General features: G+C 38.1%; 1 pseudogene; it reads right to left on the bottom strand.

Moving 5' to 3' along the window:
- Positions 1-417: 417 nt before the first annotated feature.
- On the bottom strand, positions 418-5,536 carry LOC107706564 (zinc-binding protein A33-like; annotated as a pseudogene).
- Positions 5,537-5,835: the final 299 nt, after the last annotated feature.

Below are 5,835 nucleotides of genomic sequence, written 5' to 3'. Positions count from 1 at the left end.
CAAAACAAAGTCAACAAATCCATTCGTAGAAATGAGTATGTCTTTATTCAGATGGTGTAATTATGTTAAGGTAAACCATGTAGCTGCACAATTTTTGCATCCAGTTTCACTTTGACATTTAATTCCAAAATATGAAAGAAAAAAAAACACAAAAAACATTGTGTTTTTACCTTTAAAGGGATAGTTCACCCAAAAATGATAATTCTGTCATTAATTACTCACCCTCACATCGTTCCAAAACCGTAAGACCTTCATTCATTTTCAGAACACAATTTATTAAGCTATTTTTAATGAAATCCAAGAGCTTTCAAACCCTCCATAGACAGCAATGTAACTAAAATGTTCCCAGGCCCAGAAACATAGTAAGGAGGACGATTGTTAAAATAGTCCATATGACATCAGTGGTTCATCCGTAATTTTATAAAGCTACGAGAATATTTTTGTGTGCAAAGAAAACAAAAATAACAACGTTATTCAAACAATTTCTTCTACTCCATGTCACTGTCCACCGACCCTTTAAACTATGTAATTATAACAAATTTCAAAAACTGCCAAATTCGGAGAAAAAAAATGTAATATTAAGGACGTGTCCACCAAAGGACCGAGGATAGTTTTTCAATTGTTTTCAAAGGGACCGCCACATATTTGAAAATGACTGCAGCATGGCCAGGCAATGAGGTTTTTTTTTTTTTTTCTGGCTGAAAGTTGAAAAAATTGTGTAAAAACTCAACACACATCACTGTCACTTTTTACCCAGCCACCCAATCACAGTGGAGGAGGGGTGGGAGAAATATCACCCATCGTCACATACTTGAACAACAGCTGAACAACAGTGGAGAAGTAAATATTGCTGTTCTCTAGGCATCCATGTCCGTACCAGATGACATCTCATTATTGCCATGAAAAATAATGCTCGGAAGAACATTTCACTCTAGCTAAATGCTGCATCTCCTAAGCATTTAAGCGCCCACAACTGGCCATTTTCAGCTGGCTAAAAATGCTTTGACACACAGCCTGAGAGTGTAAATTCATTGATTGGAATTGACAGGTGTGATGATCAGAGGGGCTGAGTTTCTACCATTAAAGCTCAAGGATGGACCAAAATATGGATAGAGTTTGCCAGTGAAAGACTGACCAGTAAAAGAGTAGATATGTGAGCTGGACTCCACATCATAAAAGGAGACCAGTCCCTTCTCATAATCCACAAACACACCGATGCGCTGCGGCTTCACTCTTAGAGACAGAGGGACAGTGGGATAAGAGAGAGCTGCATACTGATTCTTATTTCTCAGCCACACAGTCCAGAATCCATCCTCAGGACTCAGTGTGATCTTTCCCTTCCTTTTAATGGATTCTCTGGCCACTCCTAATTCCCATTCAGTCTTTCCCTTCACCTGCACCTCAAAATAAAACTTCCCTGAGGAGAATCCCTCCTCTGCCAAGACATTTGGACAGTAAGTAAATCTCTTTGGGCTATATGGGAGCTTTTGTTTAATGTCTCCACATCTCACTTGTTTTCCATCATAAGACAGGATGAGATCAGGATAAGCTGTATCAGGATCCAGAGTCACATCCACTGAGAAAACAAAGAATATGAATCACAACTTTACTGTAGACAGATTTTGAGTGACTTAACTTTTATAAAGAATATCTCTTTGGATTTGAGACGTTAGTCTTTGCAACTTTACAGATCTTCTTTATGCACCAAGAGCTTGTAACGCTCCAAAGAGAAAGGAAAAATTGAAATCGCATCATATGACCCCTTTAATAAAGCTGTTTGTGAATGTAAAAGGTCTGCAAAGTTTCAAAGCTCAAAGTGCACAATAAATTTTAAAGTTATTGTCTATCAATAAACTGCCAAAACGAGTCATCAGTAAATAAAGTATTACTTCCTGCACAAATCTATGTAAGTTTGTAACAAATCTGCATACACTGTTGAGCTGGTCAAGTGCTGGTCATGTGCTGGTCCTAAGCTGGTCCTGAGCAGGAGCTAGTTGCTTAGGACCAGCACTTGACCAGCTTAAACCAGCTCATGAACAGCTAAGGACCAGCTTAAACCAGTTCAAACCAGCAGCCATGCTTCAAAACATACCTAACCAGCATATGCTGGTTTTTTCAACAGGGTAATGCCAGCATGTGGTCTTCATTGGCTGCCCATGAACAACATCTACTTTGACCCTCAAATACATGTCGACACTGTTTTCTGGGTGTGAAAGCAAATCTACTTTGCATGCACTTCCAAAGGATGAGGACTCGAATTGATAAAACCACCATCATCATTACTGTTTGTATCACTGTGTTTATGCGTGCTGAGGAAGCATCAGAAGCTGAAATTCAGTCATGGTAATTGGCTTTTTGTTTCTGACACGTGCTGTAAGCACTAAACTAGACCAATCACAACAGACTGGGTCATCTGACTAATCAGAGCAGAATAGGCTCAAGGAAATGAAGAAAAATTTTGGATTGCCATCATTGGGGAACACATATTCACGATTAACACTAGTAAACTCCTAATTACTGCTTATTGATAGGAACCAGTTGTTAGGTCTAGAATATGGTAAGGCAGAAAGAGTGACTGTAAAATCCCCAGACTAGCGGAATGATACAAAAAGTGAAAACAAGTACCGGTACTGTTGGACTGTATATCAGGACTCTTGGAGAACTGGAACTATCGTAGTCAACATTTGAAATGGATCAAAAAAGTTAATCATCAACGCATTTTGCTTTTAGGCCAACTTTGATGAAAGGTTTTGATCCTCTTCAAATGTTGACTAGTGCAAATACTGTATATTAAATTGAATTCAATTATTTTCAGCTCACTTTTCTGACTTCTGCTGAGTGTTTGATGTCTTGAATCTTCTTGATTCTGGTCTGGATCATCTGCTGTACTTCATTTTGAATCTTCATCTATAGACATAGACCAACACAGACACATTTATAACAGACATTTAAGGTGATGATACACGGGGCAACTTTTTTGTTTGCCGTCAACAGCAACAAATTTCTGTCTGGATACTTTAGAACGGTTGTGGGCCTTGTGTCTCACCTGGTTGCCCGTTGACGGCAACACTGCCCAGCAACATGGCTCAAAAAGTTGCCCTATGTATCATCACCTTTACTGTTTTCTGAGGAAACTTCACAAAATGTTTTACAAGATTAAATAAAAATCTGATTCCTCATGATATGAACCATTTAAAAGCAGTTCTGTCAGGACCACTATCGTCAAAATGATAGATACTTAGCATAAAGTTTGGTTTGGCGGTATGGTTCTGTTCTGGGCAAAAACCTCCCTGCCCATCCATGCAGCCTGTCATGAATGAGCAGGGAGAGCAGCAATAATAACCCCCCTAGGGTTAACAGAACAGAACAAGGCAGATATCATTAATGTACTTAATGATATTTAAGTGTAACACTTTATTCACGATAAAGGAGTCTGATTAGCAAGGAATATCAGAAAGCCAAGTCCTGACTGTGGCGAAAGGAGGAGCTGGGGATGGAGGAGGGTAATTTGCTCCTGAGCAAGCTGAAAAGCTGCTGAATCTGAAAAGCTGCTGAATAATACTGAATAGAGCTTATATAGGAATGCCGCGATAGGTGTCGTATTCCTATAGGTAGATGTGATCAGCTGAGAATTGGCTGATGCAAGCTTGACTCACGTGACCTGCCAGAACTAACGCTAACGCTTAATTTTTGTTCAAATCTTCTACCTTCTGCTCTTCACTCTCCTTTTCTAGAGGAACAGTGTTGTGGTTCTTGTGGTCTGTCAGAGCACACATGGGACACACACATGTCCGATCATCTCTACAGAACAGCTCCAGAGGCCTCTCGTGTTTCTGACATATATAGTCCTCCAGATTACTCACAGGATTCATCAGTTTGTGTTTCTTTAAACCTGCCACTTTCAAATGAGGCTCCAGGTGAGTTTCACAGTAAGAGCTCTGACACACCAGACATGACTTGAAGGCTTTCAGCTTTCTTTCCTCACAGAAGTCACACAGAACTTCATTTGTTTCCTCAGGGCTTTTCTTTTTATAGTGATCAGCAACCTCTCGGAGTGTGGTATTGATCTTGAGATCGGGTCTTTGGTTGAATGTTTCTTTACAGTATGGACAGTTGCAGGTCTGACTGTTGTCCCAGTACTTATTCAGACAGGTCTTGCAGAAGTTGTGTCCACATGGAGCGGTGACCGGATCAGTGAACGCATCCAGACATATAGAGCACTGAAGCTCCTCAGTCAGTGGACCACTGGAGGATGACATTGCTGGAAAGATAAATGATGAACATTAATGATTTATATTCCTGAACAGTTGAAGTTAAATACTTCACATACACCTCCCAAGTGAGGAAAGTTTATTTCAGTAAAATCTTACAGTACCTCAAAAGTCTGATTTTTACAATTTGAGGCAAACATGGTTGGCAATAATGGGATAGTTTACACTAAAACGAAAATTCTGTCATCTTATACTTACCCTCATGTCATTACAAACCCATAAGACTTTAGTTCATCTTCAATGAAATCTGGGAGATTTCTGCCCCTCCATTGAAAGTCTGATGATTCATAATGTTCGTAAAGAGATCCAAAAATAAATCCATATGAATGAAGTGGTTTAATTCAATTCTTATGAAGAGACAATTGCTTTATATGATGAACAGATGTAATTTAGGTATTTATTCACTTTTTTTTTTATCTGTCAGCATCAGCGTTTTGGGTGAATAGACTTTCAATGGAATAAAAAAAAACGTCTTTTATGTTCTGAAGAACTAGTTTCATACGAGTGTGTAATTTATAACAGAATTGTCATTTTTGATTGAACTAACCCCAGCTTTAATATTCATTGCATTATCTCACATCAGCAAATTTCAAATAGCTCAGTATCATTAATTACAAACAAACAATTCATTAATTAAGTAAGTAATGTCTTGTATATCGCTCTACACTGAACTTACAGATTTTCACTTTTTCCTACATAAAATCACATCATGACTCTTTAATCAATAGTCATAACACTGTTCAGGAATATTCATATCATGTACACATTGATATGGACAAAAAACTATGTCTATTAATTTTTTTAAATCTCACACAAAAATTCTATTTTTCCCAAAATAAAAAAAGTCAAGTCAAGTGTAATTTCATCTTATTTTATGTAAATGTGATTTTCAGCTACAGTGTAGCAGGTTTGTATTCTGTCTGTCTGCAGGACTTCTTTAGACTTTATGTCGTGTGACAAAATGACAGAAACACCAAACTATACAACCAATCAAATGACATGCTTTAAATACAAATCTGTTACCCTTTCAGTGCAGTAAACTAAAGAAGGTGAGTATTTGATATGCTGAAACTTGGTTCTGTTCAGATTATTCCAGTCTGACATAAACACCAGACCACTTCCATTAGAAACCTGTTCGAGACAATCTCTCTTATATTTCTATCACTTAGCCTACCTGTGAGTTTCAGATGTGTCCACAAGAGTCTTTGAATGGCTCAAAAAACATTTAGTTTAACTTTCAGGCATCCATATTGTTGTTAGTTTCGTTTTCTCTGAGTCTCTCACTGAACTACAGTGATGTCAGAGCTCCTCCTGTGTTTGGTGTGTTGTGTTCATGTGTGTCTGGTCTGGGACTGATGTTTCTAGGTCATGAAGAACAGATATCAGCAGATTTACAAAGCTGTTTATCAACTCAAAACTGCTTGTTCAACTTCCACATCATCTAGTCACTTGTGCACATCATGAAAGCAATTTTTCATTCTTTAACAAACTTCCTGTTTGTTGCTACCGTGTGTTTTGAGTTTGAGCTCCGTCAAGTTAATTCTTTGTCGTCTAATTTTCTATT

Source organism: Sinocyclocheilus rhinocerous, unplaced genomic scaffold (assembly GCF_001515625.1).
Source record: "Sinocyclocheilus rhinocerous isolate Xijiao unplaced genomic scaffold, SAMN03320098_v1.1 scaffold775, whole genome shotgun sequence".
Lineage (NCBI taxonomy): Eukaryota > Metazoa > Chordata > Actinopteri > Cypriniformes > Cyprinidae > Sinocyclocheilus > Sinocyclocheilus rhinocerous.
The sequence above is the reverse complement of the archived record's forward strand: the minus strand, read 5'-3'. Positions and strand labels throughout refer to the sequence as shown.